The sequence below is a fragment of the Panthera onca genome, assembly GCF_046562875.1.
Source record: "Panthera onca isolate mPanOnc1 chromosome Y unlocalized genomic scaffold, mPanOnc1 haplotype 2 h2.ChrY_unloc_1, whole genome shotgun sequence".
Lineage (NCBI taxonomy): Eukaryota > Metazoa > Chordata > Mammalia > Carnivora > Felidae > Panthera > Panthera onca.
Genome location: NW_027675864.1, coordinates 2681303 through 2695145, shown reverse-complemented (window position 1 = coordinate 2695145; position 13843 = coordinate 2681303). Strand labels below are relative to the sequence as shown.

Genomic DNA, 13843 nt, shown 5'->3' with positions numbered 1-13843 from the left:
TTTGTACAAGGCCAAGTTATTTCTGAGTGGATTCCATCCATGTCCATAACCAGCACCAGTTTTTTATTTGTTTTATTATTTTTTGAAATTCACTCATTGGTTTTTAATAGAAACCGTGTGGTTTCTCAATGCACTTTCAATTGTACCCACTTATAAAGAATTTCCCAAGTTAATTTTACTAAACAAAACTTCCCGAGGGTCTACCATTTCCTTTAGGAGCTCAGTAAACATAAACATTACATTTCAATATAAAATGTTTAGAAAAGTCTTAAGAATGTGTACTCAGTTGAACTTGGAATCTTTTGGTTTGTAATCACCGAGCCCATGACATTCAAAGCCATACAAATCCTTACATTACTAACAGTGATACGCTTGAATTTCTTAGAAATTCTTAGAAAATACCCTTGGTCAATGCTTTGGAATCCAGTTAAAACGCGAGAAGGTGTGGGATTCAGAATACCCACGATTGCAATTGATATTGAGAATACTAACTATTGCAACAACTTTCCACACATATTCGATCTTTCGACCAGATAGAGTGGCAGTCAAAACAGGAAAGAAAGAAAGAAAATGAGGCGGGAGGAGCCGGCGGTGGGTGAACAGCAAGGAAATTCTAGCTTTATTACACAAGCATGGAACCAAATTCCTTTGGAGGGGTTGGGGGTGGAAGTCTGACGACTTCAGACCAAGGAGGGAACAAGAGAGAACATGGATCTGCCCCTACAGTCCTGGAGACATCTCAATCTGGGGTTAGGACGAAAGGGGACCTCCCTTGAGGTCCAGGGGTCTCCTCCCTCCGCAGACCAGGTGCTGGGAGGAAGCAGAGGGGCACAGCTGCCCCGGAGTCCCAGAAGGCGGCGCCGCAACCCGGGGGCGCTGACTTGGACAATCTGGTGCTTCTTCGCCCCTAAAATGCACTAGGGGACGCGGTCCCGGCTGTCCCTGGTTCATCCCCCCATGCAAAAGTCCTCCCGGGGCTGAGAGGTCGCGCGGCGGTGGTCCGCCTCTCACGCCCAGGCACTGGGAAGCAGCGGAGTCTCACCACGGGTCCCAGGTTCACTCCCAGGACTTGGCGCGCCTGGAGCCGCGCTTCTGCCAGGCTGCTCTCGACCCACACGTCGCCCGCTACGCGAATGGTGGGGAAGGTGGTCAGCGTCGGGGTGGCCGCCCTCCCACTCTCCTCCAGGGTGCGGCCCCTGGAGCAGGGCCCGGGTACCACGGGCTTACGGGGGCTGCTGTCCTCGCGGGACTGCGGCGGCGGGGGCGGCACCTTCCTCTGGCAGACCGCCACCGTCCGGGCTCCGTGGCGCCTCCGCCTGGCAGCTAGCCGGCACGTCTGGAGGCAGCCCCTCCTGTAGCGCTAGAGGCTCCTTCCCCAGTGGCCAGGGCCAGGGCCTCCCGGGGCCAGTGATGCCGCCTCTTCTTGCAGCTCAGGATGTGAGGCCGCTATGGGCCGCCCATGCTTGCCAGGTCTCGCGGCCGCCACAGACCACTGATGAATTTCCTACCATGAAGCCAAATCAGGAGGCAGGCTGTGAGAGTTACACCGCAGTTCCTAGGAGACCAGGCGCTTTGTGAGGTCACAATGTCTGCATATCTTATCACGGTGGGCTGCCCAAAGCTGCCTTAGGTTTGGCTGTGTTTAAGACTATGCCCTTGAGAAAGACCTGTACCTAATCTTACCTGAGAAGGCCCATAATTCTTCACGAGTTCAAGAGGGTTGTCTTAGAGGTGAATGCACGGGTGCTTCAGCCTCCATTAATTCCATCTAACATGAAATGACACTTAGCGGTGGACAGTACACACACCTTGCAATCAAACATGACTCTAAGAGGGTTTTAGCTAATTAAATGCCTTGTCATGCAACGCACTGAAAGCCAAATTGAAATAACTACTCTACCCTTTCAAACAATACCGATGTACTGTGCCTTGCTTAGGGTTCCATACGTGTGTTGCTACAGCTCACAGTTCAGGAAGCTGTTCTTTACAGCAGCAGCAAACAGTTTGCCTAGTTAGTATCCATGCTCACTTTCATGCAGTGTAGGGAAGACCGAGTCATTGTGTGCTTAAGAGCAAAGCGTCAACGAATTCTGTGTGAGTGGCCTGTAGGGCATTCAGTGCCACTAAAACCTATTCACTACCTACCAATTCATGATATTTCAGGTAAGGCATACACAAGGTACTAAGAGACCATATGGGATTCCAAGGGTAGAAAACGTGTTACACCGTCCGTGTAAGTGCTTTTGAAACCAACCAGCATAGTCCATCCATCATCACCACATTCACAATTCATTCACAAAATACTACAAGGACCACCTACCATGATCAACTGAAATCCACTTCCGCATGAAAGGATGACTCCAAACTAGGTGAATCACTAAGAGTCATAAGTCATGGTAACAATCAGAAGAGAAACTTGCGAAGGTCAACGTGATACATGTGAGAGGCCTCTGTCTTTATTCAACTCTTTTTCTTAAGCACACAAACAAAACTTTCATCTATGCAGCTTAAGCTACTACTACCTCACGCTCATAAAGTGCTGAAAATGGAAAGCTATCCTCATATTCAGTACGAGCAACCCCTGGATTTCCTTTTTCATTCAATGTAATTTATTTTCAAATTGGTTTCCACTCAACACCCAGTGCTCACCCCAGCAGGTGCCCTCCTCAATGCCCGTCACCCACTTTCCCCTCTCCCCAACCCCATGTCAACCCTCAGTCTGTTATAAGTATTGAAGAGTCTCTTATGGTTTGCCTCCCTCCCTCTCTATAACTTTTTCCCCCATCACCTCCCCCATGGTCTTCTGCTATGTTTCTCAGGATCCACACATGGATGAAAACATATGGTATCTGTCTTTCTCTGCCTGCCTTATTTCACGTAGCATAATACCCCCCAGTTCCATCCACGTTGCCACAAATGGCCAGATTTCATTCCTTCTCATGGCCAGGTAGTATTCCATTGTATATACATAAACCACAACTTCTTTATCCACTTGTCAGTTGATGGACAGCTAGGCTCTTTCCATAGTTTGGCTGTTGTTGAAAGTAGTGCTATAATCATTGGGGTACATGTGCCCCTATGTCTCAGCACTCCTGTACCCCTTGGGTAAATTCCTAGCAGTGCTATTGCTGGGTCTTCGGGTAGATCTATTTTTAATGATTTGAGGAACCTCCACACTGTTTTCCAGAGCGGCTGCACCAGGTTGCATTCCCACCAACAGTGCAAGAGGGTTCCTGTTTCTCCACATCCTCAACAGTATCTATAGTCTTCTAATTTGCTCATTGTAGCCACTCTGACTGGCATGAGGTGGTATCTCAGTGTGGGTTTGATTTGGATTTCCCTGACGAGGAGTGCTGTTGAGCATCTTTTCATGTGTCTCTTGACAATCTGGATGTCTTTTTTAGAACAGTGTCTGTTCAAGTCTTCTGCCCGTTTCTTCACTGGATTATTTGTTTCCCGGGTGTGGAGTTGGTGAGTTCTTTTGATAGGTTTTGGATACTCACCAATTATCCAGTATGACTTTTGCACACATCTTTTCCCATTCGGTCAGTTGCCTTTTAGTTTTGTTGATTGTTTCCTTCACTGTGGAGAAGATTCTTATTTCGATTAGGTCCCGATGGTTCATTTTTGCTTTTAGTTCCCTTGCCTCTGGAGATGTGTCAACTAAGAACTTGCTGACGCTGAGGCCAAAAACGATTTTTCCTGCTTTCTCCTCAAGGGTTTGATGGTTTCCTGTCTCACATTCACGTCCTTCATCCATTGTGAGTTTATTTTTGTGAGTGGTGTAAGAAAGTGGTCTAGTTTCATTCTTCTGCATGTTGTTGTCCACTTCTCTCAGCACCATTTATTAAAGAGACTGTCTTTTTATCCATTGGATATTCTTTCCTGCTCTGTCAAAGATTAGTTGGCCATAGGTATGTGGGTCCAATTCTGGGGTCTCTATTCTATGCTATTAAGTCTATGTATTTGTTTCTGTACCAATACCATGCTGTCTTGATGGTTATAGCTTTGTGGTAGTGGCTAAAGTCTGGCATTGTGGTGCCTCTCACTTTGGTTTTCTTCTTCAGTATTACTTTGGCTATTCAGTGTCTTTTGTGTTTCCATACACATTTTATGATTGCTTGTTCCAGCTTGGAGAAGAATGCCGGTGCAATGTGATTGGGGCTGCATATAATGTGAGGACTGCGTTGGGTCGTATTGACATGTCAACAATATTTATTCTTCCAATCCACGAGCATGGGAGGTTTTTCGCTTTCTCTGTATCTTCTTCAATTTCCTTCACAAGCTTTCTATAGTTTTCAGTATACAGATCTTTACATCTTTGGTTAGGTTTATTCCTAGGTATTTTTTGACTCTTGGAGCATTGTAAATTGGCAAGGTTTTCTTCCTTTTCGTGGCCGAATAATATTCCACTTTGAGTGTGTGTGTGTGTGTGTGTGTGTGTGTGTGTGTGTGTGTGTGAGTGTGTGTGTAATGCTTGAGAGAGAGAGAGACAGAGAGAATGTGTGTCTGCCTGTGGAGCATATTTTCTTCATCTACTCATGCATTTATAGGCACTTAGATTGCTTCCATGTCTTGACTATTGTGAATAATGCTGCAGCGAATATGGGCTGCAGATATCTCTTCCAGATAGTGATTCTGTTTCCTTTGGGTATATACCCAGAAGTCGAATTTCTGGATCATGTGGAAATACTATTTTTAACTTTCTGAGGAAACTCCATGTTGTACTGGTAATGGCTCCATGGTAACAGCTGTACCAATCTATATTTCCACCAGTAGTGCACGAGGGTTCTTCCCATTTCTCTACACCTTTGCCAACACTCGTTATCTCTTGTAATTTTGATGATGGTCTGTCTACTCAGTGTGAGGTGATATCTCATTGTGGTTTCCCATGATGTGCATTTCCCTGATGTTTAGTGGTAGTGACCACTGTTTTATGCATCTGTTGGTTATTTGCAGGGCTTCTTTGTAACAATATCTATTCAGGTCCTTTGCCCATTTTTAAAGGGGATGTTGATGATGAGGATGATGAGGATTTTGCTATTGGGTTGTATGAGTTTCTTAAATATTTTGGATATTAACCCCTTATTTGGGACATGGTTTGCAACTATTTTCTCCCATTCTGTACGTTGTCTTTTCATTTTGCTGATCATTTCTATTGCTGTGCAGAAACTTTTTAGTTTGATATGGTGCCGCTTTTTTAAATTTTTGCTTTTGTTGCTTATGCTTTTGGTGTCACATGCAAAATAGCCTTGCCAAGACCAATGTCAAGGAGCTTTTCTCTTATGTTTTCTTCTAGGAGTTTATGGTTTCAGATCTTGCATTGAAATCTTTGTAATCTATTTCCAGCTACTTTTTGTGAATGGGATAAGATAGGAATCCTAACTTCATTCTTTTGCATGAAAATATCCGGTTTTCTCAACACCATTTATTGAAGATGCTATCTTTCTCCATTGAGTATTCTTTGCTCCCTTGTCACATAGTATTACTTGACAGTATATGCATGGGTCTATTCATAGACAATCAATTCTTTTTTTTTTCTTTGAAGGTTATTTATTTATTTTAAGACAGAGGAAGCACGAATTGGGGAGGGGAAGAGAGAGAGGGAGAGTGAGGGAGAATCACAAAGAGCCTCCACAACACTGTCAGTACAGAGCCCAGTGCATGGCTCAAACTTACAAAACCCGAGCCGATCATGACCCAAGACAAAACCAAGAGTCAGGCGCTTAACTGACTGAGCCACTCAGGCACCCCATGGGCTCTCAGTTCTGTTGTGTTGGTCTATGTGTCTGATTTTGTTTTGTTTTTGTTTTGCCAGTATGATACCGTTTTGATTACTATAGCTTTGTAACAGTTTGAAATACGGAAGTGTGATGACTCCATTCTTTTTTTCCTTTCTCAAAATTGCTTTGGCTTTCTGGGTGTTTGTGATTCTATGTGAATTTAGGATTGTTTTCTTTATTTCTGTGAAAAATGTCATTGGAATTTTGGTAGGAATATCAGTGAATCTGCAGATTGTTTTAACTACTATGGCACTAACAATATTCTTCCCATCCATGAACATGGGCTATCTTTCCATTTCTTCACGTTTTCTTCAGTCTCTTTCACCAATATCTTATAGTTTCCAGTACACAGATCTTTCACCTCTTTGGTTAAATTTATTGCTAAGTACTTTATTGTGTTTGATCCTATTATAAATGGGATTATTTTCTTTTTCAGACACATTGTTGTTAGTGTATAAAAATGTAATTGATTTTTGTGTGTCAATTTCGTATCCTTCAACTTTACTGAATTTAGTTTGAAGAGATTTTTGATGGAGTCTTCAGGGTTTCCTATAGGTAAGATGATGTTATCTGCAGAGACAAACTAACTTCTGATTTATAAACATTGTATTTCTTTTTCTTGACTAATTGCTCTGGCTAGGATTTCAGTACTAGGTTTAATGTAAGCATCTTTGTCTTGTTCCTGATCGTAGGGAAAAGCTTTCAGCTTTTCACCATTGTATGATGTTAGATGTGGGTTTATCATATATGGCTTTTATTTCGATGAAGTTCATTCCCTCCAAATCTAATTTGTTGAGAGTTTTTATCGTGAAGGGATGTTGAGTCTTGTCAAATGCTTCATCTGTGTCCGTTAAGATGAGCATATGGCTTTTATCCTTTATCCTGTTCATACAGTGTAACACCTTTGTCGATTTGTACATAGCGAACCATCATTGTCTCCCAAGGATAATCCCCACTTGATCTTGGTGTATGGCTGAGAAGGGCTGGCCATTTCAAGGTACACACCTGGGACTGAGGTCTATGGGCCTCTTAGCCAGTGCAGATATGGGTATAACTTCTCCCAGAGCCCTTGACGTACGGGGCTGGTGACAGGAGAGATGGCAGATGGCGCTATAGCTGAGCCTGCAGGGGCATGGACCTGTTTCTGGGTATATAGTTGAGACTGCAGTCAGTGAGTCAGCCACCTGGCTATGGGCCTCCATTCTCAAAATAGCGCTTGGACTGCATATTGTTTCAGAATTTCCTACCTGGATCCCAAAGCTCCCAGAAAAGCACTGTTGTCTGTGGATAGATGCCAGGTTTTTATTGCTGAGCGGGGGGTGGGGGGGGGTGTGGATATGAACAGGGGACCTCCTGTGCTACCATCTTGCTGAAGTCATTCTCTCAGCCTGGTTTTTAAGAGTCAGCACTGGCAAGCCCTAGATAAGCATGCTAAGGGAAGTTTAGAGGCAACTTCAGATAGATATGGTTACTTCCCAGAATTCAGGAGGTTCTGTGAGCAAAGACCAGGCTTCATAACTTGTGTTTGTCATGAATATAACACAAGTGGCTCCTAACTGCTCCATTTTTTAGGACTCACTAACTCCCATTATTATCCAGCTGACAACAGAAGGGCCTGTTTCTTGTTTGACCACTGAGGCCAATCTTTACTAGATCAGGCTTCAGGAAGGAAATAGACCACAAACTGGCAAAACAGAAGAATCAACAGAGATATTGTCCAGAGAGCGGCACATCAAGAAACCCCTGGGCTAGTGATAATGGGAGAACCATTTCCATCCCAGGACCTGAAGGAGTGGGGAGGGGGCAGTTACAGGGCTCCATGGAGGAGAGCTGTAGGGAGCCACGGCAGAAGTGAGAGCTTCAGAAGGAGGACGAAGCCAGCTTGCAACAGTGGAGCAGAGAGGAAACCAGAGGAATAAGTAACTCAACCATTCTTCCTCTTCAGCTGGGCTCTCTCGTACATGGACCAAAGCCAGCTACCAGCCCCTCTGTACTTACAGCACCTCCCCAGGAACTTTCTCAGCCAGCATCTGATGGTTCCAGTGAAAGTCCCAGGGAAGCTTTGCATTGGCCAGGATTGAGCCAGTAGGAGACCACATTCTGAGTGGCTAAGTCTGGTGTGCAAAGGGCTTCAGGCTAGAAAGAGAAGTTCTAATGCCAGAAGAATGAAGACAGGGAAGGGAACCGAGGAGGATTATATCCATTGACATCCACTGTACTTGTTCTTCTCAGACAGACCAATGCTCTGCCCTCCACACATCACCAGCATTTTGCAATTACATTCTCCGGAAGGGTTAAGGTCCTCCTCTGTTTCCTTAAAGTGGGATTAAATCAGGCTCCTTTCATGTTTATCAAAACTTCACGGAAAGCTTGGAGAGACCAAAGTTGAAAGAAGGCTGTGATCTGAAGCCAGGTCCACCATAGCCGCGGGTCCCTGCTAGATGTGCTTCTCTTTAACCCTCAACCTGATACCATGTTTCTGCATCCCGTGCACCAGTCCCAGGACCCACCTCTTGCCTGCCATCAACCGCAGCATTTTGGGATCAGCAGAAAAAATGCTGCCCGCTTCCCCCTAGCCCCCCACACAAAGTCCTAGACTCATCTCCCACATTACACTCCCAGCTCAAAGGTGAGTTCCATGCACAGCAGTGACACACTTCACATTATCACGCAAGGCTATTTCACATCTCCTTAGTTAGAACCTCTCCATTCCCAAATAGGGGTTTGACTTCTCCTTTGTAAAATCAAAGGGCTCATTGAAATGCTTTGGTTTGTTTTGTTTATTGGAAATAAAGAGCAGTCTTCCTTTCCAAAGATGGTTCAGAAAATTGCTGAGAGATTTAAAATAGCAGCATGTCCCCACTCCCACCCATCAAGTATTAAAAAATATGAGGGTCTAGACTCAGAGTATCCAATTTACACAAGGATACATTAAAATCAAAATGCTTTATTGCAAAAATGTGCTTTCTGCTGGGAAAAGTTGACCTGCCATGTGTCAAGGGGGAAAATTCTAGAGAGACACCACAATTTTCCCTATCCATAGGGAATCATAGATGGACCTCAGGGAGCTACAGGTCAGGAGCTCTGTCAGTTTGGCAAAATACATTCTTTTTTCCTCTACCCACATCTAGAGCTACCTTGTAATCAGTCCCTCCTGAGTCCCGTTCTCATGTTTTCTTTTCTTTTGTTTTTAAGGTTTCTAACAGATGAGTTCTCTGCCACCCCCAGCCAAGTCCTTGCAGCTTCCATAATCACAGAGGTAGGATATCAAAACAGAGGAGATTTTGTTCTGAGGTTGGCAGTGCATCTCTGGAAGTAGGGGACATTTTGCCCAACAGAGATTTAATTGCTACCTTTGCATTCTGAATATAATGCTACTCCATTATCTGTTATTGTTATAAACATTTTATGATTTTAAAGAAAATCTTTCCTCTTCTTTTTTTTAATGTGCCTATGCTCAGATTTCCTTGTTGTCACTTTTATTTGGGGAATGTTTACAACTTCCTCTGGAACTGCTGATTGTCAGTGAGGAAACCAATTGAGATCAATATGGGCGTGAAGTATTGATCTACAAGTGGGGGCAATCCGTGGTACAGACCTCCAGGTGCTACCATGTCAATGCAGTGCCCCCCCCACCCCAACTCCCGATTCCTCCCCAAGATGCCAGGACATCCAGCCTGCCTCCTGTCGAAGCCACACAGTGCCAGCGTCTGATTGTCCCCATTTCTGGGTTATGCCGAGCACACTGGGAGGCTGTGATGCTTTCAGCAAGGGGATGGGCCTGCTTCAAATCATTTCAGAAGTTCCTCCTGGGTCCCTGCTCTTTGTGCACAGCCATAGGTCCCAGTAGACAGCCAAAGAACTCTCTGATGAGCACTCTTTGTTGGAGAGTTATTGACTTTCTATTCATGATACTGAGCCCAGGGCCAGTGAGCAGCTAAGTGTAAGGCAGAGACCGATTCTAAGGTGCTGCCCAGGCCCCAAGCATGTGGTCGCCATCTCTGTAGGGACCCAGGAAGGGGCAGTGGGTGTGCTCGAATGTGGGCGAGCCGTGGGTGCAGGGTGGACGTGAGAAGGAACGTTGGATGCATGCGGCCACCTTGAGGGGGTGGGAGGAGCAGCCAAGTCTTCAATCCAAGCTGGTCTTTCTTTTAATCATGTATTGAGCACCTAGATACACTGGGTACCATTCTAGTATCAAGGCTACAAATGCAGCAGGGATTCATCAGGTTCCCAAGTGTGAAGTGCACGGAATACCTAACACCCTTACTTTCTGGCCATCAAAGGAATGAACAAGCTGAGCCTTCATCCTTCCTGGTGAGAGGAAAATTCAGCCACACTTGTTCTTGGGGGTCAGCTTCTGTCAGGGTTTTGGAGAACTTCCCTTGTTGGAGGCTGTAGCCAGGCGTGGGGGACACTGCTCTGGCCACTGGTCACTAGGCCAGAGTGCCCGCATCCCAGCATGAAGGTTCATGCTGTTTTATGCCCGTCCTGGACCGCAAGAGTCTTTGGCCAAGAGGTCTGCGGTGTGAAGCAGGCGTACTGCACAGGTGTGCCCCTAAGATACAGCCAAGGCTGGGGCTGCTTCCAGAGCCCCCCTAGTCCCCTCCTCCCTCCCTTTCTGCTCCCAGAAGACACTTCTTTTCCTTTTTCCTGCAAATTCAACTCCATTTAAGCTTCTCCACCTCATCTTGTATTCTCCCTGCACTCTGCCACTTCTAACACTTGCTGAGGTCTTCCCTGCCCCGGAGCCTTTGAACCTGCTATTTCTTTCTGTCATCAGTGCTGTTTTCCTTGGTTTAGCTCTGCCCTCCTAATTCTGATCTCATCTCAATATGATTTTCCAAAGGGCTTCCGTGGTCACTTGATTTCCATAGCCTTCAGTCATTGTCACTTCCTATCAGGCATGCTGTTGGCTTGTCTTTATAAAGGACACTGCCATCTTACTGTTTTAAACTTACTTCTTTGTTACAAGTCAGTCCCAGCAGAATGTAAGCATTTGAGGATAGTCTCATCATGTCCTGTTCACCACTGTGTCCTTCTCAGTGGCCAGCATTTAGTAGTTGCTCAATAAATACCTGTTGAGTGTGGGGTGGACAAACCCAGAATGTCTGGCTCCTTCCACGCTAAGTAGAGCTCACTGAAGATTCCTACCTCCCTCCTCCAGAGTCCCTCTGATTGGGGTGGACTGACTAGAGAATAGGGATGTTTTTATTTCTTTTCTGGATCTCATAGAATACATCTATTTCCAGCTTAATAAAAAAAAAGAAAATAAGAGACAATAAAAACGCATTGTTACAGATTGGATGGGTAAAACAATTGGCTTGACAGTAATCTAGGAATTTAATTATAGCAAAACATGCCCATGTAATACCCAGACTTGGGAAAAAAGAGTTGAAGGGGTCCAATAAATCATTGTTTGTAAAAACAGAAGAAGCCTTTGTAATCGTCCAGTTACTGCTGATGAGGCCATAAAGAAGGCCTAAGCAGGCTGGGCACCATGCATCGAAATCTTTAATGTGCAGGCGGCTCTTCGGAATGGGGAGCTGCCTGGGAAAGAGCTGAACTCTGTGGTTATTTGTCTCCAATGGAAAGCAATCACTCAGGGTGGTGGGAGCTTTTTAGTGAAGATCCTTCATGGCCAACCGCACGGTCCTGCACATGTTTGGGCAGGAGTCTAAAGGAGCAAGGGTGGGGGGGAGACAAAGATGGCCAGGAAGAGCTCGCAGCCCCACTTGGGCAGAATTCCCTGGTAGACAGCTTCTGGAAGCTCGCCTGCCCCCAGCCGGGCCTGCGAACACATCCTCCGGGATCCACTGCCCGGCGAGCGATGCAGGTCCCCAAGCGCCCCTTCACGCCTCTTTGCGATGGCACCTCCTTCATGCACCAGCTCCTCAGAGAGACCTCTTGCCTGTCCAAGTAAAGAACCTGCTGCCACCACCCCTCCCCCTCCCCCAGTCCCTGGTTGATTTTCTTCAGAGCATTTATCACCATTGGAGAGTGTCTTACCTGAGGGTTTGTTCACACATTATCGGTCCCCGCAGTGTGACGTAAACTTCGAGAAGGCGGGGGCTAGCTCACATGCCACAGCCCCACATCTGGTACCTGGCACTGCACCAGGCCCGCTAATGAGTGCGTAGCCCATGGAGCGGTTCTCTAGCTGACCCAGGGACAGGATGTCCTGCCACCCACCCCCTCTTCAAGACAGTGAGTGTGGAGAGGGCAGTGCAGGGGCGTTAGACACTGCCCAAAGGACCCGTGGCTTGGTATCATAATTCATTTTTAGTTTTTTAAAGTGCTTATTGTGGACTAAGCCATGTGAATTGACTCCTACTCTCACATACATGTGCACACACACCACACATATGCATAGAGGGGAGTATGCGTGTGCACGTACACCTGTGCACGTAAGTATATGTACATGTAATGTTATCTCTATACACAGGCAATATGATATGTATACACATACTACATATTATTATTGTTTATGAGTGCACTAGTCGTTAGTATGAAGCAATACTCATTTCTCTGTAGATGGTAGAAATACATCTATGTATATTGTCCCTGTCTGGGTATCTGATAGAGAGTTACCTTTCCTGGCATGTCCCCTGTTGTGGGGGGGAGGGGTCAGGTGACCACTCCTAGGTGGCCCAGGAGTTGTGAGTGGAGTCAGCACGTGTCACTTCCACTGCTGGTGTGACATCCACGAGGCCCTCCCTCCCTCCACTGCCTTGAGCAGCAGAGGTGCCGGAACGGGGTCCCACTGGGGAGCAGAGGAGAGCTCCCACCCACCCGCAGACAGCGTGTTGCTTCCTCAGACACAAACCTTTGATGTTTTAAGCCCCCGTATTCAGGAAACCGTTTGTTACTATGGCATGTAGTTAACAGCCTGGTCCATCCTTACTTGCAGTTTTTTTGTGTTTTTTATTTATATAAAAATAAAGTACAACATTCAAATTCTCATATCACAGCAATTAGTGGAATTCTTCCAGGGTGCATGCGTGTGTGTGTGTGTGTGTGTGTGTGTGTGTGTGTGTGTCTGTACCCACACCATACGAGGCAGGCAGACACACCTGTGTGTCTATATGCCGGACTCTATCATCATTCTCAGGGCTTCTACTTCCCAGTCTTCCAACCCTAACAAGTGGGCACATCTGAGCCCAAGGCAAGGTCTTCATGCACTGAAGGTCTCTGCACTGAGGAACAGAGCTGCCTGGGCCCCAGAGTAGATCTTCTGACTCCCCAGAGAGGACCGAACTGCCCACCTAACCATTTCCATCATTTCTCAGTTTCTCCCAGTGATGGGGGTTCTCCATTGTTTTACCTTGGAGCATGGCATCAGAGGTATTTCAGACATCTTCATTTCTCCTCAGTAACACAGCCCTCATTCATCTTGCGTCACACCCTTCTTTTCCTCTGATTCTGTGCATTGCATGCATATCCTCGGGCTGATTTCTTCTTCTAAAGATAATGAAACAATTTCCCAGGCCCTGGTCACTTCTCCATGGATTCAGCCTGGCTTTTTCAAAGCACTGTTCAAGGGCCACGTGCGTCAGCATTATGTGGGACGTTGGCTGCACACTCAGATTCCTGCCTTGTCCTGCGGACCTCCTGCAGCGTTGGGGCCCCGGTTCTGGGCATGTTGAGGGGTCCCCTCCAGGAGGAGGTCTGCTCCCACCCTGAATTGCACACCATCGAAATGATTGTTAAGCATGCATAGTCCTGGGCCCATCTTTCTTCTCTGTAAGGTAATCATTAGGTGACTGGGGGAAGCAGGGCAAGGTGGGACTCGGTATTGAGGAAGAAGCCGAGGTGTGGGAGTGACATTAAAGATATGATTTATCCTCCAGTGTCTTTGACATGGTTGGTTCAGCGGGCAGGTATGCCCTTCCCCTACAGTGGACAGCCGCTCCTGGGTGTTGGGGTGAGGGTCCTCACAATTTCCTTTGGGGGACCACTCTGTGCCCACACTTTGTCTGCGTGGTTTGGGTGGGGCTAATTCCACCCCAGCCACAGAGAGCACACTTGGTCCAGGCCTAGCCAGTCAGCTTCATCCACTC

General features: G+C 46.3%; 1 pseudogene; it reads right to left on the bottom strand.

The window, feature by feature from the left end:
• Nucleotides 1-591: 591 nt before the first annotated feature.
• Nucleotides 592-12386, bottom strand: LOC145715255 (uncharacterized; annotated as a pseudogene).
• Between the last annotated feature and the right edge of the window lie 1457 nt (nt 12387-13843).